The sequence below is a fragment of the Narcine bancroftii genome, chromosome 5 (genome assembly GCF_036971445.1).
Source record: "Narcine bancroftii isolate sNarBan1 chromosome 5, sNarBan1.hap1, whole genome shotgun sequence".
In the NCBI taxonomy this organism is placed as follows: Eukaryota; Metazoa; Chordata; class Chondrichthyes; order Torpediniformes; family Narcinidae; genus Narcine; species Narcine bancroftii.
In genome coordinates, this window is record NC_091473.1 from 28,094,359 (window position 1) to 28,121,985 (window position 27,627).

At 39.0% G+C, this 27,627-nt stretch overlaps 1 protein-coding gene and 1 long non-coding RNA gene across 6 annotated transcripts in view; one reads left to right on the forward strand and one right to left on the reverse strand.

The window, feature by feature from the left end:
* LOC138763219 (E3 ubiquitin-protein ligase PDZRN3-like) overlaps window positions 1–27,627 on the forward strand; it is a 239,602-nt gene that overhangs the window by 178,381 nt on the left and 33,594 nt on the right. The window lies entirely within an intron of this gene.
* Window positions 21,052–27,488, reverse strand: LOC138763220 (uncharacterized). The gene is made up of 3 exons (XR_011357409.1): window positions 27,425–27,488; window positions 25,067–25,193; window positions 21,052–21,646 (listed from the first exon to the last, which is right to left on the reverse strand). It is a non-coding gene; the product is annotated as an uncharacterized lncRNA (long non-coding RNA).

A 27,627-nucleotide genomic window follows, 5' to 3' on the forward strand; every position in this document is an offset into this window, starting at 1 on the left:
TGCAAGGGAAAATTGGTTGGTTGGGGTTGGGTGTTGGGTTTTTCCTCCTTTGTCTTTTGTCAGTGAGGTGGGCTCTGCGGTCTTCTTCCAAGGAGGTTGCTGCCCCCCGAACTGTGAGAAGCCAAGATGCACGGTTTGAGGCGATATCAGCCCACTGGCAATGGTCAATGTGGCAGGCACCGAGCTTTCTTTAGGCAGTCCTTGTACCTCTTCTTTGGTGCACCTCTGTCTCGGTGGCCAGTGGAGAGCTCGCCATATAACACGATCTTGGTAAGGCGATGGTCCTCCATTCTGAAGACGTGACCTATTCAGCGCAGTTGGATCTTCAGCAGCGTGGATTCTAATTAATAACCAAATGTCATCTATTTTTCCCCTGAGTAGATCGAGTAGACAGCGGTATCCACTATTCATCCTAGCTATTGAACCTCTGGTGGAGATTATAAGAAGGAATCCAAATATTAAGGCCTTCAAAATTTTACAAGAAGAATATGAAATTAGTTTATTTGCTGATGATGTGCTATTAAATATGTCTGACCTAACTGAATCACTGATAAGATTACAAACAAAAGTGAGATAATGCCAATGCAGAACTTAGATAATGAAAGATATAAAAGGTAGTAAATTTAAATGGAAGAAAGATGGAACTAAATACTTAAGAATAATGACAGACAAAAATTTACATAATTTATATACATTTAATTTTACCCCTCTACTCAAACAAAAAAGATCTACAGAAATGGAAAGATCTGTCAATTACATTAGAGGGAAGGGTAAATTGCATGAAATTGAAGGTAATGCCAATACAGTATATTTTTCAATTTTTTCCCATTGTACTAACTAAAAATTTCTTTATTACATAAATGTATAAGACAATTCTCAGGGAATTGCACTGGAAAAGTGAGCATGGATCTATAAATAGAGAGGACTCAGACTTTTGCATTTTATGAGGTATCTATCAATATTTCTATCATCTTTCTTTGAAGAAAACAGTCCCCTCTCATGGATTCAAATAGGACTGAATAAAATAAAAGAGGAGACAATGAAGGACTTAATTTATGTGGAATATTAAGTCAATAACAAAAAAAAACAGATAATATGATTAGAATATCGCAAGAAATAAATGAATGTATTGGGGAAAAAAGCAGGGAACCATTATGTAAAAACATACAACTGCCTATGAATCGATGATGGGATCCCTCCGTAGACCTCGAGGTTTATGCAGCCGCTGTTTTCCCGATGGCCCGTTGCTGAGATGAATTCTGCTGTAGAAGCTGGATTTTGATTGGTGATTAAATTACCTTGTTTGTTTTTGTTTTTTGCTCATATTATAGCTATTCAGCTAGTTTTGAGGTGATTCTAGGTGTTTTAATGGCATTGAATTAGATTTTTCTGGGAAGCCCCAGGCCCCACATCCTCTGATCTCTGCTGTATCATGTAATCCTCCCAGACAGCAATCTTAAGAATGAAAAGTAATAGTTTGTGAAAGATCAATTAACTTTTCACTTTTGCATGACCTTTGTTATTTTCATTTGACCTTCAACATTACTTGCAATTTAGATTATCTGTAAGGTATATTAAATATTTTCTTAATTAAAGCTGTTTTATGAATAAGTAGGCTTAATTACACAGATTGGCATCAGAAGAACCCAAAAGAATTAATCCATTTCATTGCCATGAAAAATATATCCCAGTCAAAACACATTTAAATCGGAGAAAATTTTAAGCCTCCTTTGTTGTCATGTAATAATACCAAAAATTTAATGCTACACAAAATTTTCTTTTGCCTGCCGTGTGATTCAATCAAGAATGCAGGTTCAATTATACTTAAATATCCATTAAAAGATGTTATTTTGATAAGGTATTCAATTTTAGTGGAATTTTTAAGCATTAAACTATGGTATCATGTCTCAACAAATGGTCATTTGTACCAGAAACATTTTTTGTGCAGGGATAAGCTAATGTTTCTGAAGCAAAATTGGAAGTGACTGGGTAATGCATGTCCCTCCGTTTCATTTTATTTTAATTGCTTGATAACTAAAAGAATTGTTCTCAAAACTTTGTTGTCTTCAAACTCCTCAGTTTGGGACTTTTTATTATTATTTCTTCATTTCTTGTGTATCATCATTGATTTCACATCCTCAATAGTCATTAAGAAGGTACAGGTGAACTGCAGTTGGTCACCTGGTGAAAATTCTTCCACATTATTCTTAGCAAGGAAGCTCCAGCATATTGACCACAATGACAGAAAGAAAAAAGGATTAGTATTTCCACATCAGGATGCTGTGTAATTGAAGAACTCCCAAATAATGGCTTGCCCATCCCATGTTCCTGCTGCCCTTCTACTTTTTGCTGGAGTTGCTATGTCTGCACTCTAGATAAGTAACTGCAGTATATTTTGTGGATAGTGCACTCTGCAACCACTGTGTGCTGGCATTAGAGGGAATTAATACTTGGGCTGCTTGATGAGCAACGATTCCAATGAGCTGCCTTGCTCTGAATGATTTTATGTTGCTTTAGAGTTGCTGGAGCTGCACTTGTCAAAGCAAACAAATGGTATTCCATCAGTCTCCTGGCCTGTACCTTGCAGTGGTGGAGAAGCTTTGAGCTGTCACTTACTATCAGAGACCCAGCCTCAAACCTGCTCTTGTGGCCTTGACATTTATGTTGTAGGTCCAATTGTGTTTCTGGTCACTGGTGCCTGCAGTATGATTTTGGGTATGAACTCAATGAGAGACAGGTCATTGAACGTCACAGAGAGGTGGTTGGACTCTCTTAGAGATAGCGTTACCTGGAACAATAATACTGATCACTTTTCAGCCATACCTGAATGATGCTTCGCTCTCAGATTTATTGTCAGAGAACTTGCATTACATCACAAACAAACCTGAGATTTTTTTTTCTGCAGGCGAGACAGATTTTACACTTATTGGTAGTGCAAATAAAAACTGTACACAGTGTCTACGTGTAAACAAATAAAGAACTGTAAATAGATAACAAATGTAAAAAAAACTGTGCAATAGAGAGAGATTTGTTTTAAATCAATAAAGTGCACAAGTAAGAGTCCTTAAGTGAGCCCCTGATTGAATTTATTGTTGAGGATTCTGATGGTGGAGGGATAGCAGCTGTTCCTGAACCTGGTGGTGCGAGTCTTGTGGCACTTACACCTCTTCCCTGACGGCAGCAACAAGTACTGGGTGATGTGGATCCTTGATGATTGCTGCTGTTCTCCGAAGGCAGCGTTCCCTGTAGATATTCTTGATAGTGGGGACGGTTTTACCTGTGATATCCTGAGCTGTGTCCATTATCTTTTGCATTGCTTTGCGCTCAGGGGTATTGGTGTTTCCATTTCAGATGTGATGCAGCCAGTCAGCACACTTTCCACCACACATCTGTAGAAATCTGCCTGGGTTTCTGGTGTCATACCAAACCTCCACAAGCTCTTGAGGAAGTAGAGGTGTTGATGTGCTTTCTTCATGATGCTATTAGTGTGTTGGGTCCAAGAAAGATCTTTCAAGATGGTGACTCCCAAAAGCTTAAATTTGCTCACCGTCTCCACCTTTTATCCCCCAATGATCACAATTGTATACCTCTGGTTTTCCCTTCCTGAAGTGCAAGATTGTTGGTGCACCATTCAGCCAAGTTTTCAATCTCCCTCCTGTGTGCTGACTCATCATCTTTCTTTATATAACCCACTACTATCATCTGCAAATTTGTAGATGGTGTTATTATCATTACAGAGCTACACACTTGTAGGTGTAAATTGACTACAGCAGGGGGCTAAGAATGCAGTGCTCTGGTACCTGATTAATGTCTGAAGGTGAGGAAATCCATGATCCAATTACACAGTGGGGTGTTGAGTCCCAGGTCTTGGAGTTTGCTGATCAATTTTGAGGGGGTGACAGTATTAAATGCTGAACTGCAGTCGATAAAGAGCATCCTGATGAATGCATCTTTACTGCTCACGTGTTCCAGGGCTCTGTGTGGCAGCAGTGAGTTAGCATCCACCATAGACCTGTTGCTACAATAAGCAAACTGGAACGTATCCATGTCACCGGTCAGACAGGAGCTGCCCACAAGCACTGACTGCTTCATTGACTAAACAGTTGAATATTATTGTGCAGTCATCACAATTCCACAGAGTCCATACCTACCACTGACCATTCATTAATATAAAACCTATATTCATCCCCACTTAAATCTGAATTAAGTGTACCAAATGATTTCACAGAATTGTTTGGGGTGTAATAAGCAAAGAATTTTTTGAGTTTTCCTGGCAAGAAAAGAAAGGAATAGAAGTCTCATTAATTAGTGCTTCATCCTAACTTCAGGATATTCACAAGTACAGGTATTTCTAATGGACCAGTTTATATCATATTGGCATAATCAGGAGTGCATTTACAGTTTGGTTCCAAAACAAGAGATGAATTAATAACTGCTTTTTCAAATATTAATAATAATATTTTTAGGTCATTGTGGGTTGTTTAATGTGTTCCTACATATGGACTGACAGCATTGATTTAAAGCTGCAACTAGAAAATAATACTTCCAATGAAGCAGCACTCAACATGTTATATCAAAAGTTTTGAGTTTTGGTAAGAACATCTTTCAAGAGTCATTCAAGTCAGGAATGGTTTTGGAGAACTGGAAAATTGTAAATGTCACTCTACTCTTTAAGAAGGGAGAGAGGCAAAAGACTGTCTGCTGAAGCATGATTCCACTGGTATCCAGATTTCATTATTAAGGATGAAGTTTCAGGGTTCTTGAAGGCACAGGATAAAATAGGCCCAAGTCAGCATGGTTTCTTTAAGGGGATTTCTTTCTTCACAAATCTGGAAGTAACAGGAAGGACAGTGGATGTTGTTGATTTAGATTCTTAGAAGGCCTTTGATAAATTACTGCACATAAGGCTACTAAACAAGAAAGGAATGAAAGAAGGGTACTCGTGTGGGGGGAAAATAAATACTGGCTGACTGATAGAAAGCAAAGAGTAGTGTTGTGAGAATGATAAACTTCATGGCTGCTTTCCAAGCTTTACTCAACTTAATTGCAAAGTTACAGTTAGAATTTAAAACATTCTTCCCTCCTAAAGAAAAAGAAAACATTTGCAGTATCAAGCAACACTTTACAGGGCTACTCCCATCCAGCCTCAATGGGAGGTTTTGGTATATGACCAGATCTCATTAGTTCTTGTGGAGTTCATGTTTCATCATCCTCCACATTATGGCATGTCATATCTTCCTCCTCCTCCAGTATTGGTACACTAGATTTGTTTCATGTTGTTCCACAATAGGAGATGTGGAGATTCCTGGGCTTCTCAACAATGTGCCAAGTCACAAACAGACGCAGTAGACCCCTGTTCATCTGTGTATCTGATGTTTGCCCATGATGGATTACCGTCAAGGAGTTCAACTTGATTGACAAGTGGTTCCTTCTTGATACTCCTCACAAACCTTCTTCGTGGTATGGGTCCATGGGCATTAACTAGGAGGGCATTGAATTTCCATGGGATGAGCAGCGTTGGAATGCAAAACAAATTCATAGGGTGTAGTATTTGTTGCTGTACACAACAGCGATCTTTGGGAGCATAGCACCTCAGGAAGCACCAGTTCCCAATGCTTCTCAGGCAGGTTACATGATCTAAGGGCTGAACCTTTCTGCCTGTCCATTCCCGATTGGGTGGTATTGGGGTAATATGACTTGTTGTAATTCCTCAGGGCAACAAAGGTGGTGCCTTGATCAGAATGTATGTAATTTGGCATTCGCATAGGCTAAATAGCAGATCCAGGCATATGATCATTATTGTAGTATTCATATTGGGACATGGAAAGGCAACAGGGAAATTCGAGTATCCATCAAATACTGTCAGTAGATGTGGGTTATGTGAAGCTATAGGCAAGGGTCCCTTGAAATGAATACTAAGCTGTTCCATAGGTTTTGTTGCTTTGATAACAATCCCTCCTGGTGGGTGGTAGAACTGAGGCTTAAGTTCAGCACAAACCCGACATAAAACACGTCTTCTTGACATCTTCTGTAGAAAAGATGAGATTCTTTGCTTTAAAAAAAATGCAGCAGCCGAGTTATTCCTGGATGACAAAGCCCATTGTGAATGTCACTGAGTTTGGAAGTAGTAAAGGCTGAACAAGTGTACGCCCAACTAAATGTATCAGGGACCACTTTCTCTTTCCCAGGATGGTACTTGATTGCGTAACTAAATGCTGCAAGTTCAAGCTTCCATTCTTGAATCTTTGCATTCTTTATCTTTGTACACTTTTTACTGTTAAACATAAAGGCCACTGACCTCTGATCAGTAACCAAGCTAAAGTGGCGCCGTGCCAGGTAGTAACTCCATTTGCGAACTGCCTCAATGATGGCAGTCGCTTCTTTCTCTGCAATGTGGTAGTGCATTTCACTTCCTTGTAACATTTTTGATATGAATGCAACAGGCCATCCTCCTTGGTTAAGGACAGCAGAAATAGCCACATCAGATACGTCACACTCTACCTCAAAGAGTAAGTTTTCATTCACCGATTGCAGGGTGGCTTCCTCCAGCTCTCTAGTAAGTTAAAGGTTTTCAGGGCCTTTTCCTCCATTGGAAACTTTTCTGTATTTCCCATCAGTTGAATCTTGTTAGAAAACACATGAATCCATTTGGCATAATAAGCAAACATCGCAAGTACCCTTTTTAAGGTTCATAAATTTTCTGGTGGAGAAAGTTCTTGTCGTGGGCAAAGTCTCTCAGGATCTGGCTTAATGATAGCATTCCCCACCCAGTAACCAAGGACACTGATATAATTCACAGACTCCAGTCTTTGAGTCATTGAGAACAGGTACACAATCCTTTATCTGGACATCTAAAATCCGGCAAGTGGGGAGAGAGACGACAGCGCAAGTCGGGTGAGCGAGAAGCCGATAGGACAAGTTAGACGGGCAAGGGGGAATGACTGGCAGCGCGATTTGGGCGGGCAGGGTGGGAGATTGGCAATGCAAGTCGGGCAGTGGGAGGGGGAGACGCCAGCGCGACTGGAAGGGGGTAGGGGTAGATACGGCAGCATAATTCAGGTGGGCTTAAATATGACTTTCTGAAATCCAGAAAAATCTGAAATTTGGAACACACTGTCCTCCCGAAGGGTTGCGGATAAAGGATTGTGTACCTGTATTAGGTGTCTCTGACTGATGTCTTTAGGAATTTCTTTACATTTTGATCTTGTCCCTCTTGTGCATGTCCAGTGATAGTGATATTTATCAAGGTTAGGGAAGGCACCATGCAGTTTTTCTTCTCTAACTAACTTGTCCATTGCTTGCTGGAAGGCGGCTACCCCATTTGTGACTCCATATGGAATCCTACAAAATTGATATAAATGCCCATTGGCTTCACAAGTCATACTTCTTATCTGACTCCTTCAGTGACACTTGGTGGTAGGCATTTTTCAGGTCAAAGGTGGAGAACACACTATATTTTGCAAATTCTTTCACCATTGTCAATTCTTGGCAAGGGGAAAGCATTCAATTTTGTGTACTGATTGTGAATAATCTACACACATTCGCTTCTTGTGTCGGTGGGTAGGTTCCTTCACCACTACCACTTGGGTTTGCCATGGTGATGTACATGTCTAAATTATACCTTCTGAAAGTAATTGGTGAATTTCCTCTGCAAGAAATCCTGATCATCTTTGCTAAAGTGTCTTGATTTGGCAGCAATTGGTTTATAGCTTGGTGATAAGTTTGGAAAAGGGCTCTTCTATTTTTGCCGCTGTTCAGCGCCATTTACAGATGGCTCAGACAAGGGTCCTCCTTATTCAAATTTCACACTCAGATGCTGACGCTGGCCAAGTATTGTCAGAACATACAAGTCGTGCGGCATGTATGACTGGCTATTAAGACTAAGAGTTAGGTCAACAACAACATATCCTTGGAAACTAGTGTTTAAAGTTTTCTGAGCCATGGTCTTTACTGCTTGGGTGAACCTTTAGTTTTAATTCCTGTGTGACTTCCTCACTAAAATAACTATCAGTGCTGCATGAATCCAACAGAGCACTTAACTTTTTACCATTCATAGTGTGACAGATTGTTATATTTTATGTTGCATAAAGATATGTTTTATAAGAGATAATTTGTGGCAGGTTTTCTAGTGTAGGTCACATACAAACACTTCAAAATGCCAGAGCTCTGCTTAAGCCAGACATTTCAGGCTCTTTAATGCCTTTGCAAAAACTTTGAATGATGCCTATAAGGACTTCACAAGTAGGTTAACTGGACATGCTGTGGAGTAATGGATTATTGTTTTGGAAATTAACAGATGAACGAACTCAGAAGATTAGGTCTGGAGCCGCATTCTGTCTGAGTGCTGTTGATTGTTCTAAGAGGGTCATGTGGTTTTCTCTGAGTGAGAGAGAGAGAGTGAATACAGTTCTACAGTTCAGCAGCAGGAACTGGAACATGACAAGCTGGAAAGCTTGTGAAAAAACCCCATTTTGAAGATAGGTTGTGAGTTCTTAGCTCAGCCTGGTCAAAGACCTTGTGGTCCATAAAAGAGGAGAGGACTGGCTACCTAACGCTTCACTTGAAATAAGGGAAAGAGAAAATGAACTCTGTGGTGACCTGAAGGAAAGAGGTCATCATTCTGGAAAGCTCTGATGGGGCAAGTTTCTTCAAGACACTGAAGTGGCTGATCAGAAGGTATCAGTTGTGGGTGTCCCACGAGCAACAAATCTCTCTCTGAAAACTGACAAGAACTTTCCTGAGCAGCAACCATTTACCTTTCAAGCACCAAAGCCTGGTGAAATTCATAAATGTTAAATTCTGTGCATAGTGTAAGAATTTCCTGCAACCAGTGAACTTGGAAGATTGAGAAGTGAGATTAGACTGTGAATCAAAGAACTTTTCTGAACTTACACATTACATATATGTGCACTTAGAATTAGAAGGGGTGTGATGCACTGTGGTGACAGTAAGCAGACACAAGATTCTGTGTCTGAACAACAGGCTTTATTCTACTTAATGTCTGCTGCAATTCCGAGTGACTGACCTCGAGGGGCAAGATGTGACTTGTATCCTGGCGAATGATTGGCAGCCGACCGGGTGGGACTTGATCTATTCAGGTCGACTGATTGACAGCCGGCCAGTTGTGGTCTGGCCTCCGGATATACCTTCTGCAGGTACACAGGTCACCCCCCTGCAGTAGGCTAGTGGTGTATCACCACAAGGGAGTTAAGTTAATAGTTATGTTAGAGTTTGATCCTGTTTTCATGTTTAAAGATAATTAAAAGTAACTTTTGTTTAAATGAACATTTCTCTTGATTAATTTCTATTGCTGCTGGGTTCTCTGGGCTCATAACAATAGTCACAAAGATTGCTTCTTGACTGAGTCCTTGTGGCACGTTAGTAAGCTATTGACCACTCTTGTCACTGACCTTGGTAAGACCTTGGATTTGCATGCCCTGGCATAATGCCCCTTCTTGGCGCATTTATAACAAGTAGCCTTGAGTACTGGACAGTTATCCCGTGAATGGTAAAGAAACAACAGAAGAAACATTTCTGTTTTGTATTATAAGTGGTAGCCTCAGCTGGTTTCTCAAGAGCAACTGGGAGGTTATCAGGCAACCCTGCTAAAGAATCCTCACATACCTGTGGTACCTGTGATGCTTCAGGATTCACTATTGCAACTATATTGGCTGCCAGGGAAGTGCACACATCATTATTGCGTTGAGCTACATCTAATGCAGTAGCTTGGTTATAAGCAGTCTGTAAGTCGAGTGTTTTGTTTTTTAAGAGACGCTGGCGTATTGCAGGTGAGGCAATGCCAGTGATGAACATGTACGCATTGCCTTATTTCCACACTGCTCCGCACCATGATCGTGAAAATTATAGTTTCTCTTTAACTTTTCCAGCTACCTGAAGAAATCATCTAATGATTCTCCTGGCTTCTGCCACCTGGTAGCCAGTAAATGTCTGGCAAAAACCTCATTGGGAGTCTTCACATATAAACTGTCCAACTTAGAGATAGTGGAGTCAAGGTTTTCACATCCTTCTATTTATTCAAAATCGTTGCAACTCGCATAGCCTAATAGTGTTCCGTACTCGTTCGGTATCTTGTCCCCATAATCGTCAACGTAGTTCATGAAAATCATATGCCAGAGTCGCCACTCTTTGGCAGTTGTTGGTGAGCTGGGGTCAATGTCTAAGTATTTGGGCCTCCACGCTGTCTCCGTGTTTGACAATTAAGTAAATTGTTGTGAGAATGAAAATCTTGGTGGCTGCTTTCCAAGCTTTACTCAACTTAATTGTACAGTTACAAGTTAGAATTTAGAATTATAGTTAGAATTTAGAATTATAGTTAGAATTTAGAATTATTTAGAACAATTAAGAATAACTTTGTAACATTACAAGTAGGAATAAAGGACACCTTTTCAGCCTGGCTCCCAGTGACTAGTGGTGCTCTGCTGGAGTCAGTGTTTACTGTTTTTCATGTGTGTAAATGATTTGATTAACAGAATTGATAGCTACAAAGATAGATAGAGGGGCAGGTAGTTTTGAGGAAGCAGGGAGTCTACAGAGGGACTTGGACAAATGGGCAAAGAAGTAGTAGCTGGAATACAGCATAGATAAGTGTATGTTCATGCAATTCAGTGGAAGGAATAAAAGCCTAGACTATATTCTCAATGGGGAGAAAATTGAAAGCAGAGATCCAAAGGAACTTAGGAGTCCTAGCACAGGATTTCATTGTTAACTTCATTCGTGTGAATGTTCATGCAATGCAATGTTAGCATTCATTATGAAGGGATGAGAATATAAAGGCTGAGTCTTTATAAGGTGTTGATCAGACCCTATATGGAGTATTGCGAGCAGTTTTGAACACCATATGTTGGAAAGGATGTGCTGGTGTTAGAGAGAGTCTAGAGAAGGTATATGAGAATGATCCCAGAGATGAGTGGGTTAAAGAATGAGTAGTATTTCATGGATCTGGCCTGCCATTGCAGGTGTTTAGAAAGATGAGGAGGATCCCATCCAAACATTCCTAATATTGAAAAGGCAGGATATAGTCGATGTGGAGAAGTTATTTCCAGTAATCGAAAAATCGAGGACCAAAGGGAACTGCCTCAGAATAAAAGAACATCCTTTTAGAACCGGGATGAGGAGAAATTTCTTCAGCCAAGGAGTGGGTGACTCTGTGGAATTCATTGCTACAGACAGCTATGGAAGCCAAGTCATTGGGTAGATTTAAAGCAGAGGTTGATAGGTTCTTGATTCGTAAGGGTATCAAATATCCTGGGAGAAGGCAGAAAAATGGGATTGAAAATAAGAATATATCAGCAATGATTTGAATGGCAGAGTAGGCTTGATGAGAGGAATGGCCTAATTGTGATCTTGTTGTTTTTATTGGTAAGTTGAAGCATTGAAACTGGGAAGCAGAATGGTCAGGTGAAGAGATTCATGGAAAACGTGTTGAGAAGTGTGATTAAGATGAATCAGTGTTGTCTTAATGATTCTGTAATGGGGAGATAAATGGCTGAGACTGGGGGAATAAAAGGATGTAAGGCTGCGAGATATTAGAAGTGTGGGATGTAGTATCTTATTTGATGGATTATAAATTTAATTAAAGGACTATCAATTGCAGCAAGCAAAATTTAAAGCTGAAAAGAGTATGAATGGAAATATTTTAAATTATCCTCGGGAGATGAATATAGAGGCTTTGAGAGGTGAATTCAAGGTAACAAACATATGATGAAAGATCTCAGCAATGTGGGCTGAGATTGAAGTTTTCCATTCAGGTCAGGTCACTGCCTGCAATATGTGTTTGATAAAGGCTTCCAGTGCCAACTCGAGAGGAGTTTGGCATGAATGGATCTGTGTGTTTAAGGTGTTTTGGAGATCTGTCCATCATAAGCTTTCACAAATGGGAAATTCAGCGAAACCAGAAAAGACTGTCAGAATGACAGTCAAGAAATCAACATAAGAGCATAAGAAATAGGAAAAGGAGTCAGCTATCCAGCCTGTCAAGACTACTCTGCCTTTTAATGAGATCATGGGTGATCTGGTGATAGGCTCATCTACCTGCCTTTTCCCCATATCCTTTAATTCCTTACTATGTAAAAATCTATCCAACCTTTTCTTAAATATATTTACTGAGGTTGCCTCCACTAATGGGCAGTGAATTCCACAGATTCACCACCCTCTGGGAAAAGCAGTTGCTCCTCATCTCTGTCTTAAATCGACTGCCCTGAATCTTGAGACTAGCTCCCCTTCCAATAGGTACAACTTAGCTACCTCTATCTTACCTTTGCCCTTTGATGATCTTATACGTTTCTATAAGATCCAATCTCATTCTTCTAAATTCCAGTGAGTACAGTCCCAGACAACCGACTCTCTCCTCATCTTTGGAATCAACCTGATGAACCTTCTTTGCATTTCTTTTAAAGCCAGTACTTCCTTCCCGAGGTAAAGAGACCAGAACTCCAGACGGTACTCCAGATACAGGCTCACCAGTAACTTGTACAGTTGCATCATAACTTTCCTGCTCTTAAATTCCATCCCTCTAGCAATGAAGGCCAATGTTCTATTTGCCTTTGTGATAGGCTGCTACACCTGCAAACCAACCTTTTGCGATTCATGCACAAGTACTTTAAAGTCCTTCTACACAGGAGCATGGTGTAATCAGTTGCCATTTGAATAATATTCTGATCTTCCATTTTTCCTTCCAAAGTGGAAGGGCCATCTCAGAAATGGTCCTATTGACAGCAGTTGGAAGAGCTTGTAAGGTTCCAGTGATAAAATAGTTACATTTTAAAAAAACAAAAGGTTACAATTCAGAGAATCAAATCATATATCTACCTCTTTTTCAAGATTTATTATGATTTGCCATGTCATATCCAATATCCAAATGACCTTTAAATATCAATATTATTCAAATTTTCCCTTTGTTCTTTTGGCAGTGCAAAAGGATGTCACAATCCTCAAAATATATTTTAAAACTTAAAAGGAACAGTTAGTTGTGCATTGGCACAAATGAAACTATTTCTGTGGATTAGGTTCATTTGACTTTGTTAGCATGTCATTCTTCCAAAGGATATCATGCCCTTTATGTTAAACTGTGCAAAGCTAAGAGAAAATAAATGAGAATTGTAATGACAGAGGATTTTTCATCTGATTTACACTAAATGTAATTGCTGTTCATTGTGTAGTTTCTTTTTGAAGTAGTTTCCATTTAAATTCTTCCTAATGCTCATCTTCCATGAGAGATTACTTCAGGACAGTTATTACTGTTATTCAAATGTAATTAATTGCATTTCAGCCATCAAGAATTTCAGGGGATCAGTTAAAATTCTCAAATCTTGTTCAATTTTGAATAAGTATAAATGGCAAAATAGTTCACATTCTTAGAAGGCAAAGGTTCAGCCATAATTAATCAACAGTGGAAATATGAAAAGATGTGCTATGATCAAGCATGTCTTCTGGACAGTTCTTGTAATCTTGTGATGAAACTCATAACAGGTTTCACCTTAGTGTTGTAGAAATGCAATTTTTCTTGTTGCTATTACTTTGTTGTACCTTTTTACTTTATAGTTTTAAGCCCCTGAATCTTATTTTAATTCATGTAGTGTTAAACTTCAAACCTCAGAATAATTGAGAGATAATGAAATGTAATGATTCAAATATCTGCTATTCCATGGAAAGCAGATTTTCAAAAATGTGCACAATGAATGAGCAAATTTTAATACTTGGACCCAACATTCCTTTCTGTGATGAAAGATAATTACCTGTCGAGTCCAATGTCTTTGCCTGTGGTTATTCGCTGTAGAAATTACATTTCATTCCCACATATTGAACACCATCACTTCATAATTTCATAATGTGCTTTGTGCCTGATCAATATTTCATCAGTGCTTGAGAATAACATGTTCAGAACTGAGTAAGAATTCTATGTTTACAAGGTTAGAGAAATATTTTCTAACTGGATAACTTGTAGGTTTGAAAGTACAAAAGATCAAAATTATGTTCCAAACATACAGAAAGGCAATTGCTTTTATGACAGTTGATTAGAGAGTCAAATAAGATGGGAATTAACTATTATTGCAGGCAGAATTAACCATCATACTGAATGTTCTTGACTGGATTTTCTTCTGGTAATCCTTGTTCATTTTGACCCACCATGCAGAAATTGAACTGTTTTGTGGCATTTTTACTTTGCATGTTTTGGAAGGCTACCAAAAATTACATCTCTGTAACATTATCCTGAGCATTTTATACTTGTTTATCCAAAGATTTGCACAGTTTAAAAACCATAGCTTACCAAAGAATGTTTAATTACTAAATGTGCTAATGCATCAAAAATAATTATCAATCTATTTACTGTTGAAAGAATGCTGTCTTTGTTAATGTTTTCTATTTCCATGCTAAATTCTTGAAGTGTGTTCATTGTCATTACTTAAGTAGAGATGTTGCAATCAAACAGGTGCACAAAATGTAACAATATTATAAATTATGCCAGATAGAAAAAAATAATATAAAAGTATAGATGAATAAATTGTCATAGTTGGTGTCAGTGCAAGTGACGTTTCAATGGTGCTGACAGGTCTTTTGGTGGTCTCATAGCAGTTAATGGTTAGGGTAGAACGGGGAGATTCAAGAGCCTGATGGCTTTTGGATAAAAAAAAATTGTTCTTGTACCTGGAGGTGGTTGTCCTCAATCTGCTGGACCTTCTGTGTGAATGGAGTGGATAGAAGATATTGTGACCAGGGTGATGGGGATCCTTCATGGTGGTAGCTGCCTTCTTGAGGTAGCATTTCAGGTGCATGCCTACAGTGGATGAGAGGTTGGTGTCCATGGTGGACTTGGCTAGGTTTGCCACTTTATGCACCCTTCTGCATTCCTGGGCACTCGAATTTCCAAACAAGGACATATTCAACCAATCTGTATACTTTTCACATGACACCTATAAAAGTCTAATGGAGTATTTGACAATATGCCAAAGCTCCTCTGATTTCTTTGGAAGTAGAAGCATTGGTGTACCTTCTTCCTGGTTGCTGCATTGTGTTGGCTCCAGGAGAGGTCTTCTGAGATATGAACTCCCAGCAACAAAGGTACGAGTCCTCACCATTTCTACCCCATCAATAAAGATAGATGCAGGGTCCCTCAGACTCCTCTTCCCAAAGTCCATAATAAGTTCCTTGGTCTTGTCAATGTTGAAAGTAAGATTGCTGTTCTGACACCACAGAACCAGATTCTCAATCTCCATCCTATATTCTGACTCATTATTTCCTGTTAACCAGCCAGCAACAGTGGCGTCATCACCAAATTTAAAGATTGTCTTCATACCAAATCTGGTGAAAACATAACTATATAAATAGTACAAGTATTGTTATTGTTTTGTGATTTGGCTGCATATCTTTCAATTTAGAAGTGCGTATGGTGACGTGTGGAGCATTGACAAAATTTGAATTGTAAAAAAAAAGGAAAATAACACAGATGTTGAAAATCTGAACTGTCAACCAAAAATCAAAAGAAAACTCAGTAGATCAGGCAGCATCTGTGATAACATAAACACAATAAACTACCTGCAATATTAACCTTGTTTATTGCTCCCCAGATATTGCCTGACCTGCTGAGTGACACCAGCATTTCAACCTTCAAGATATTTGGAATTATTCTCAGCATGTGAAGACTTAGCAAAATTAGGTTGTAGCTGATAAAATTCTCATTCATTTATAGATTGCATGTGATAAATATCCCTTCATCTTAGAATGCAGTACTTTTCAAATAAACTAAATGTGTTTGATTCATATGCTTGAAAAGATGTAACTATTTTTGTAGACATAACAGCACTGTAACAGGCCCTTCTGGCCCATTAACCCGTGCTGCCCAATTACACCCAATTAGCCTACAACCCCCATAAATATTGAAGGGTAGGAGGAAACCGAAGCAGCCAGAGAAAACCCACAGAGACATGGGGAGAATGTACACACAGCATCAGATTCGAACCTGGTTCGCTGCCGCTGTAACAGCATTGCACGAACCATAATGCTAGCCATTCTGCCCTCACAATGAGTGCAAAACTCCCAGCTTTGTGGTCAGTCTGGTATCCTCTCTCTTACATAGAATGAGATTAACCTGGTAGCCATTCATATTTTTACTTCAACATGTGCACCATTGGTTCTGATCTAGAATCAAAATTTTCCATCACTTTGTTAAGAGCTTGATTGGAAGTTATCAAATGAGTGTTTTTAGAATAATAACCATTAGAATTGTAAGTTTATATTAATTAAGCATAGTTGTAAAATATCCTCAGATGATGCAAATAAGTTCTTTTTCAAATTTAATGGTACTGTTATGGTATGAGGTATTCCTGCTCGGATCCAGGCCAGATGCTCTCTGAGCCCCAGCTAACGTCCAAGCTAATAAAAGCCTTTTGACTCCGATCTACTGCCTCATGGAGTCACTTGATTACCCTTCAATTTTATTAGCTTACTTTTGGTCACCACTGCAATGCAACAAGCAATCAGGGTGGAGAAGTTGGACTTCAACCCGAAGGACTCCGAGGCCTCCCTCCGATTCGAAAGATGGCAGCACAACTTGCTGGACTACATGCTAATGCATGAGATATTAAGCAACCTCGATAAATTCAGACTGTTGCTCTTGTCGCTCAGGCATAGAGCCTACAGGATCGTCAGAGATGAATTAACTCCTGTTTAGGAAGAGTTGGTCCAGGCCAGTACATACAGTTATTACAGTGGTGTAATACTCATACCACCACAGCCACACTGTGTGAAGTATAGTTAATTTATTTTTCTGTGGATTTATCCTTGTTAGCAGCAAGTTTGAGACAGTCCTTTTTCTTGAAACATTGGATTCTTGTATCAAGATGGCAATGCTGACGCTGGTGCAGACCTGGGAGAGCTTTGCTCCAAAGGGTTCAATTGCCCAGCCCTAATATTGATGGCTCTGTACAAGCTTTAAACTGCTTGTTTAAAGAGACAATGGTGGGTGATTGTAAGTAAAATCCTGCAGTCGTGGGAAGTCTGTCTGTGCCCAAGATGGCAGCGCGTTTGCTTGGCAATGGCCATAAGGGTTTGCAGTCTCCATAGGAGCAATGGACCTCCGAAGGGCACCATTAACAGGAGAAACGCACCCCTCCCCCCACCCCAATTGAGAAAGAGAAGCAAAGGAGATGACCCAACAGGGAAGGTGACTCCAGCTGCGGACCAGCGATGGGGTCAGCAGCTGAGGGACCCACACAGTCTGCAGGCGACTTGCAATCGGGGACCTTCGTGGGCTGCTGGTGATTGGCTCATGGGAACCAAATGTCGGAGGTGGGATTCAAGAGAGTGCCAAGGGCGAGAAGGGGCATGGGCGCTGGAGGCTTCCTGATTGTGTCAGAGGTTTGAATCTGGAACTCTGGTGGCTGATGTATTAAGCAGGAGTCTGTGTGGCTTCAGAGGCTGTGAGAGTGCTGGAGGTGAATTCATGGACGTTCAATGGGCTCTGAAAGGACTCTCTTGCTTCTCTCGCTTTCTTACCGTAAGTGGTGCCAGGCAACACGAAGTGCAACTCTGCATTTTTGTGTAATATTACATGTTTTGTACTATTACATGACAATTTAAAAAATCTGGAAATCTATCAATTTTGAGGAGGTAAATGATAAGCCCAAGAAAAGGGAATCGACTTCCAAGGTGTTCACAACTCCCCAGATGTTAAAATATGAAAAAGTTTATCTGGTGTGTACATTTCAATAGAACACAAAATGTACCCCACTGAATAAAATTGTCAAAGGTTGGAGAATAGAAATTTGTTCCAAACCACCTGTTCATGTGCACCTCACTCTTCAGCTGACTGTGTGTGTGTGTGTATCAAGAAGAAGAGAGGTCAAGAATAAGATTAAAGAATACAGAGAGATGCTCAGAATCCAAGTTAAGAAGAATAACATACACACAGTTTGTCATGTGCGAAAGGCAAAAGGTTGAGAAATATGAATGAAATTAAGGGAGATGGATGAAAGAAGCACATTGAGAAATGTAATAAAACATTTAATTTTTTTTTATGCCAGCATTAATTACTCACCTGAAGGTGTATAATCTGAACATTTGTTAATTTATTAACGGCAGCATGGTTCGCATAACACTAATTACAGCTCAAGTGACCCGGTATCGAATGTGCCACTGTAAGGAGTTTGTATGTTCTCTCCTTCACCATGTGGATTTCCTACAGGGGCTCTGGATTCCTCTCATGTTCGAAAGACATGTAGGGTTAATTGGTCACATGGTATAATTGCTCATGGGCCGGAAGGGCCTGTTACCATGCTGTATCTTCAAATTTAAATTAAAATTAAATTTATAAAATTAAATCAGCAAAGACCAGGAAGGTTTATATATGGCAGTAATTATCAGTGATTACACCTTCTCAATGTCATTTACTGCTGAATATACCCATCTTCAATTTCTTCTGATCCTTGATAGGGAGTCTATGGATAAGTACTATAGCATGGAGTTCATTTTAGTACTGAATCAATGAATGATGTTGCAGCATAAACAGGCTGTGTCTCAAAATTAAATTAACCTGCAGCAGTGTAGACAATCCCTGATCACAACTACAGAATTTCCATGTTTATTAGTGCACGTGCAGAAGCTATAAATCTCAATGCATAGATCACTTTTTTTTCTAATGGCGAACACTGTCAGTCTCATTCTCACAAACTAACAACTCTTAATTTTGATTGGGACTAGAGAGACTTTGTTAGCATTAACAAAGGAACAGCAATGGAAAATTCACCAGACAATGGTAAATTCAAAATAATAGGTTTTACTAAACTATAATAACATGACACTCTTACTTAAACTCTAAATTTAACCCCCATGCACAAATGTAAGTGCGTGTGTGTTAAAATCCCGAACCCTAAAAAGTTAACTTTGAAAACTTCAGTATAATTTTGGTCTTGCATGAAGGTCTTAAATTTTCAGTTCAGAAATAATTATAAAGTGCTTTTAAACATCTTAACTTCAGATCTCTTTAAGCTCACAAAAAAAGTCTTGAGATGTCTTTCGGTGATATTCTTCAAACAGGAGTGACCATCTTTTGGACACAAATGAGAAGTGCATTTACTTTCTTTAAAAAAAGCCACTTACGTTGTATCTCCTGCGAATAAGGATAATACAAGTCCTGTCTTTCCAGGAGGTTAAATTTTCTTCCTCACTTTTCTTCTTAAGGGTCACAATGTTTTATTCCACGATGAGGCTACACTCTTTATTTTCAAAAGAGCGAACAAAAAAGTGGTTTCCCCTTTGAAATCCACTTTATTTTCTATATTCCCCTTTTATTAGCAGTAACACACATAATAGCACATATTCCGGTTACTGTAATTCAACCTTGTCTTTCACGAGGTTCCAACTCCTGTGTGTGTCACGCAGTCTTAAATCCTGAAACTAATTCAAAATATCTGAATTTGATCATGTATTTCTCCAAATCTCTCATGACACATGGTATGCAACATCATTTCTGTCTTTGAAGTTCATAATGTCTTTTCACACTAATATGCTTATGACCACTTACTCACAGAATCAAAGTAATTTACTTTGTTTGATGTTTCTTTCCCTGTTTTTGGGCTGTCTGGAATTTACTAACCAAATGGCTCCTTATCTCGAAAACCATCATAATGTTCTTTCACCTTTTCCCCTTGCAATGCAACATCAGACTCTTCAGCTTTCCAAACTTGCTTCTGTGGTCAATAGGGTTTAAAATGCAAATGTGCTTGTTGATGCTGAAGCCAGCTAACAGCTGCAAAGAACCATGTGTCCATAGAATGTAAATGAGTCCTGACAACCCAAAACTAACTTATTAAACCATATCTAGATAAAATTTAGTTTTAACATTAAATAAGGATTAGTATTGACATGGATCTGCTAAGTGATGCTCAGTGATATGTGCAAACCAACATGTTTACCTGCTGCCATTTCTGTTTTTTTTAAAAGGTCAGGCAGAATTTGTGTGCAGCTGTATTTCATCAAAAGAAACCATTTCAATGCGAGAAATTCCAAAGGTTGCTTCCTGTACTGGTAGTCGACTGGCCACATGTCTGGTTTTAGGCTGGACTGACTTGCTTTTGAACACTGTTCTCTGCCCGGCGCCACCTTGAGCCGGACGTTAATTTGTCCTCCATTTGGGGGTGTAGGGGCAGAAATGGCAAGGGAAAATGCACTTACCTTGTTAAATACAGTATCCCGGGGTCCATAGGCCATGTGTGGCCATGTTTCTTCTTGTGCTCATGTGCACGTGCCTGCTGGCCCATGTGCGATGTTTTGGAGTACTAGTATCAGCATGCAATATAAGCACATACATTTGTGTGTTCCATCAGAAGGAGATAAGGTACCTCCCCCCCCTGCCCCCGTGAGAGTCTTTGAATGGCAGTTTGTGCCCCCTCCCACTGCGGTCACCCTAATGCCCCCCACCCCATTAGACTTGTTCTGACACTGACCCTGCATGTCCTTCTTTTTGGAAATGGCCACCATGGTAGTTGAGGAAAAATGTCCTGACTCAACAGAACTAAAATACACAATAGCAGTAAAACTGATTGCTGAGATGTGAAATGGTTCCTCAAATGCATTAGATGTCAGGAGAAAGTTGTTGGACATTGGCAGAACGTTATAGGGAGGCCTGACACAACATCACAAAACCACTGAGCTAATGAAGCTGATAAAAACGTTCAGAAAGATGGAAAATATAAGCATTTATATATAAGCATGTATAAGCCTACTATCTGTGGAAAAACTGGCAGAACCAGTGTCTGTTGGTATCGAAGGGTTTATTGTCTGTCACACAGGAGAAAAAGCTTTGCCTGATTAATAAGTTAAAGGTTGAAGTAATTTCCTGATTTAAGTGTACAAGTGTTTCCCAATTTCAATCCCAACCTAATTCCTACTCAACTAAAATCAGTATCAGATATGCTCAAGCAGTGTATATATCAATTTAAGGAAGTCCACATGTCACATTCCCAGCTGAATATCACTGACGGTGTCTCTAGAAATAACAAGGGGATTACTTGAAAAAATATTGTTTTCCACCACTATAATGCAAGTCAGATCTTTAATTAAATGTGCGGTGTCTATTGGTGAAAAGAACAATGGGAGCCATGTAAAATGTGCCCCTTGATATTCTCCCTATAATTGTGAAATATCATGAGGGCATAGATGAACTACTGTTGGTTTATCACCGACCTCATTATTATTCTTTTAAGCAATAGAATGTACAGATGTAAAGCCCATTAAAGCCAAATGTCAGCAGCTTAATAAAACATGTTGAATCACAAATAGAATTTCTTTGTGCAGCCTGTCAATCAAAGGCTGCTGCTTTGACTGGTCACATATATTGTCATATTTGTTAAGTGTTTCTCTTTCAATGAATCTTCAATAACTATCTTCAGTCTTGAAGTCAAACCTCAGGATTGATACTTTATTCTAAATGGATTCAATCACTTGAGTGTTCACACAAAGTGGTACCCATGCTTTTCCTCAGGTCACAATCTATGCTATCAAAGTCTTGTGACACAAGCCAGCTATGGAAAGATGTTTACCTACTAATATAATCTTCAAATAAATCTTGAGACTTGACAAATCTTTCTTTTTGAAAGGCAGCCTTCAGAAGCGAATTTGCATTGTGAGTGTTCTGGAAAACAAAGCAATGTCATTATAATAATTTATCTGAGGCAAATATTTTCACAGCACTGTGGGGCTAGTCCTCCAATATAAATTAAAGTAGATTTCCCTGAGGGTCTGATCCAAAGGGTCATAAAAGCATTAAATAAACTCAGTTCTCCAATCTGGAGGTACTGTTGCACTAATAATTGAATTACTAATTATTGATCAACTTACGATTTTTAGCTCTTCATGAGCTCTTCAAAAATTATAATCTATTAAAAATACAATTATTTACCTAAACCATAGTAATAGTTGTAAATCCTTGTTACAAATATTTCAAATGTTCCAATATAATAGAAGAAGTGAGGATTTCTGTCTCAAACTGAATCAAATGAAATTTGATGTTTAAATAAGTTTGATAAATATTTCTTCATTAATGATGTCCTTGATGTGAGACCTATAGAAAATCAGGATTTGGGTATGAGTATGCATGGATATGGAACAAATACCATGTTGGTCTTATTATCTCAAATAATTTGGAATAAAAAATTGAAGGGATGACAGAGGTTTGATCAGCTTCATGAAGAGCAGTGAATCTACTGTTTGGAATGACAACCTAGGAAAGATGTTTTGTACTCAGTTGCGTTAGCGCCAGCATTAACCAGAAAGATACCAGGTGGTCAATAAATGTGTTATGAAGATTATATTCACTTGAGGTTTGAACTGTGTACAAGTGTGTAAAGGAAGAAAGACTCTTATTTCGGCGTTATTTCTTTCCCCAAAAAGAACTGTTCATATCAGAACATTTTCAATTTAAATGGGAAATCAGTAAACATTTTGTTTAAGCATGTATTTTGAGCTGTGGAGCCAAAATGCAAATGGAGATTAGAGACGAAACACGACTGGGCAGATTTACTGAGATGAGGCCATGGGCATTTATGAGTACCAATTTTTCAATTTCTATCACTGATAATCAAATGTTGTAAGAATGTATTTCCTCATAATGTGGTATATGAACATGTAGTGATGAAACTGTTTCATCTTCCATGGCAGATTTAGCCTAAATGCAACTCGTATCTTTGCATTTATAGAGTCTATGCTGGTGGTCCTAATGTGTTCAGTTAGAGTTAGAAGTGTATCCTTTTAGACTGGAAAATTGTAGGAATGCACAAATAGAATATGGCAATTCCTTGAAATGGTTATCATCTTTTTGATTGACCGTGAAATATGGCCCATGATGCCACCAAGTTAGTATACTTTCCACAGTGCACAGAAGGAGTCCATAGAGCAGCCATTCTCAACCATTTCTTGGCTATGGCCCTCTTAGGACTCTGCTTAAAGTTTATAGGCCCCTCCTCTGTGAAGTAGTCAAGTTTAGTTGGTTTCTTCCATGCTTCTCTCCTACCGACTACATAAAAAACGTAAAATATTTATGTTACGTGAGGTGAAAAGAAAACAAGGCTTTCAGTCTGTGAGTAACAACTGTGGCTTGTGATTCCTGAACAGACAGACAAATAGATAATAATTCTCACTGAACATTGAGAAAAGAAGAAAACATGAACATGCATATTATTAAAAAATTAAGAAAGGATTCTTAGACTACACAATTAGTCAAAAACCTGAAGCAAAAACTCAAGGATGTGAAAACTTAATAAAAATGAATGTTTAAAAATAATTATTATACAATAAAAATTTAATGATTTTTTTTACATCAGACTCTAAATTGGATAGAGATAGTTGAAGGTCACCTCTTGTCGTGATATAGTCTGTTCCTGGATTTTGTCAAGGAAGCTACCTTGCTGAATCCACATTCGACTAACTATGTTGAGGGAAAGGCAATGAAAAATATTTCAGTCTTTTCCCATAGTTTTGGAAATCTGTTCAATCACTTTTAACCAAAAAATATATATTTTAAATTGATTGAACTTACAGCATGCGATTATATCACTCTGAAGATCAATCAAACTCTCTTGAATTTCCTGAAATGGATCTTATATCCAATAAGGAATATTGATATTTACCACGTCAATAAATCTTTCCTGCAGATCTTTTGTGTATTTGCTTTAGGTGTTTCACATAAATAGTAATATTATTGGCCTTCAGTGCCTCTGGATTCATGTTCAGATTTGGAACTCTTAAAATTTCCTGAGGTCTGATATTGCTCCAGTAGACTTGGAGCTTCTTATGGAAAGAAACAATGGTTTTCCTACTATCAATGAGGCCATTATCCTGCAAGGTGTTGTTCAATAAATTGAGTTGGTCAAAGATTACTGCCAGATAAAATATGTCCCTCTTTGCATCATTTTTTCTCAAACTCATTATGAGAAAGAAAGAAAAGTAATTGTGTCCCAGAATGCAACAAAATGACAAGGACAATTCCCTTTCGCCAGCCACCTCACCTCAATATGCACCAACAGTATCTGAAAATGTTCATCCTTTTCTTCACACAGCAGCTCGAACAGATGGTCTTGAAAGGGTTGTGATTTTATAAAGTTTACAGTCCTTAAGACAATTGAAAGCGAGGTACTTAAGGGTTCGCCTGTTATTAGCCACAATACGCTCCCCATGAATGATGCAGTGAACAAATATTAAAGGAATAATTTTTTTCAGGCATGGCATGAACCTTCTGTATTGTCCAACCACTGAAGTGGCACCATCAGTTCCACAGGCAACTCTATTCTCAAACAGAATACTGTTTGTGTTAATGTAATTCTTCACTTCTTTAAAAATAGCCTGTTCCATAGTAATGGTTTTTATCCTTCTACAAACAACATCTCTTCCATCAGCTTGTTTCCATGCCAGAATCTGGCATAAGCCACAAGAAGAATGTTGTTCTCTGGCTGAGTGGATTTGCCTAATTGTAAAGAGAATTTCTTGGATTGTAATGAAATTACTAATTGTTTTTCAACGTCCCTTGTCATCTCATCAATTCTTTTAGAAACAGTGGAATGACTCAAAGGAATTACCTGAATGGTTTCTCTGGCATTTATATTCATGACATCAGATATTATTATGGAGACGGAAGACAATATAAGTGACTCAGCGACTTTGAGCATGTCTACTTTTAGCAATCAATTCACTTATTTTGTCTGATGCAAGCAGACCCTTTTCTAATTTCTGTAACATTTCAATAATTCTTTTGAAATTATGTGGGAGGGTGTGAAGTAATCCAAGGATATAATTTTCATCTCCTTATGTACAGTTTCTAAATGTTTCAGCTTGCTTTGCTTCATATTTTTATTTGAAAATATATTCAAATGAATCAAACCCATGGGCAGAGAATGATTTTGCAGAGCTGTATTGAAACTGTGTGGTAAGTATTCCACCGAATACTGCCGACATTATTTCTGAAATGGACAAAAATTAACTATTACAAAACAAAAGTATTTCTTATGTGTTAGGTCAAAAGTCAGCTTAAATTGTATTGTAAACAATGAACAATACGTACCTTTTTCAGTAAAAGCTAGCAGAAGGGGACATACATTCACTTCTCATCACAAAAACTCGAAGCAAAATGAGGGCACTTGTGGAATTGAGAAATATGGAGCCAAACTTTCGGCCTGCACACTTATTTCCTGGAATGGAAGGTGATAAAACAAAAGAGGAAAATTATGTTGAAGGCAATTCACTGCCAAAGCTGGTATCAATTCAGTCAAACACAGTCACATCAAAGCAAGGAACGCCCTGGAGACATTGATAATTTTCTGCATTTATCTAGGCTCTCTTCAAATGCCTCCAACCTTTTTTGAAAATTTTATTTATATTTATACAGATGCACTTTACAGGAATTGTAGGGGATCAATCCTCCCCTTTTACAGGTCATTCTTTGTCAAGTCCTCTCTTCTCCCCCCCCCCTCTCTTTTTTCCACCCTCCCTCCTGCTCCAACACCAACAAAAACAATTAAGTCAATTACTAAAAGTAACAATAGAGAGGCAAAATAAAGGGATGCAGACTGGATCTCCAAATTGTCTCCACATTCTCAGCATTTCAAGACTCGTGTGACCCAATTGTCCACTGTTTCCTATTGAAAAAGGCCTTGGGAGAGTTAATCACACTTGCAAGTATGGCTGCCACACCTCAACGAATGTGTTATGTCTCCCTCTTAAATTATGTAATTTTCTCCCGGGGACCGCAGCTCCGCATCTCCGTGTTTCATCGTGTTGTGCTTAGGTGAGAGTCAGATTTCCAGGTAATTGTTATGCATTTCCTAGCCACTGCCAAGACAAGTTTTACAAATTGAATTTGGTGTTTGACCAACCTCTGACTCACGTCCATAATATTCCCCCAACAGGAACAGCGCTGGATCCTGTGGATATGCCACCTATATAATCTTTTCCAAAATGTCCCCTAATTCTACCCAATAGGGTTTCACCTTGGCACATAGCCAGGTTGAATGCACAAAGGTTCCTGTCTCCATGCCGCATCTAAAACACTAGTCTAAGATTTCTAGTTTTACTTTATGTAGTTTTTGTGGCATCAGGAATAGCTTGTGCAAGAAATTATATTGCACCAGCCTATAATCTGGCGTTAATAACTCCCATCATGCTGTCCAGACAGAAGTTGGACCAACATCGTTCAGGAATTGTTTTCCCTAAATATCAATACAATATAATCTTTTGATTAAAATATGGAGTACCTTGGATTAAATTATATGATTAATGAATAATGTATCTTCTTTACTTTCAACAGATGTTTCTTTACATCTGTTATGTACTCTGAATTTTTTGAATGTGAAATTTCAATGTTAATAAAAATTATTGAAAAAGATTGCATTGGAACAGAACTTGGCCACGTAATTGTGAATTGAACAGGAGACAAAGTATGCAACCTTGAATTACTCTAGTTTGGATATTCAGCAAAGAGAAGCTGATGTTGGTGATCCGCATTGAATGAGTAGAGTTCAAAATGGGAGCACTGCAAGTAGTGCAGACCCGGAGAGGGGAGACATACTGCTGCTCAGAAGGGTTCAACCATCCGGACCTAATGCCAACAGTTCCATACAGGCAATAACTGGCTTGTTAGAGGAGCTGATGGTGTTTATAAACTAAAATCCTGCAACCACAGGTCAGTGCCCAAGACGGCAGCTCCTCTGCTGGCAGCGGCCTTAAGGGGTTGCAGACACCAGGAGTGCAGCCAACCAGTGAAGGGCACTAGAAACTGGAAGAACACCCCTCATTGAAAAGGAGAAGCAGAGGAGATGGCCCTACAGAATGGTGGCCATGACGGTGGACCAGTGAAGGACTCAGTGGCTGAGGGATTTACATACCAAGGCAACCAGCGGTTGGGGTCACACTGAGGCTGGGGCTGCTGGAGAATGGCTCATGGCAACAGACATTGGAGCTGGGATTGAGAGGGTGCTGAGGGCAAGAAGGGCTCCCATAGAGCCTCCGGCACTGAAGACTTTCTGATTGTGTTGGAGGTTTGGATCTGGAGGTCGGGTTGCCAAAGAATCAAACAGGTCTGTGCTGATTCAGAGGTTGTGGATGTGCTGGAGGTGAATCCACAGACATTCAGTGACTCCAATTAACCTACAACCCTCGTACATTTTGAAGGTTGGAAGAAATTTGGAGCATCCAGAGGAAACCCACACAGACATGGGGAGAGCATGTAAACTCCTTAAAGCCAATGCCAGATTTGAACCTGGGGCCCTAACACTTTGACAGTATTGTGCTAACCGTGCCGCCTCTTTCATGTTCCGACTTTGATGACCCAATTGCAGAAGGGATAAGAGCAATGAATTTGTTTGATAATGGATTTTGTTGCTATGATGGTGTTAACACTGAGTCAATGAACTACAGGCCTTACATGCATATTCTCATGGTCCAGGTGATCTGACGCAGAGTCACAATGTCCTGTTGAAACCTTTTACGATGTTTGTCACTGCACAAAGATCAACAGGGAAGAAGTCCAAGTGTGAATGCAGAAAATGAATTTTTCAATGACGTGTTACACCATGATTTTGATGCATGAAGTAGACTTAAAATACAACAGGAAACCACAAAAATAGG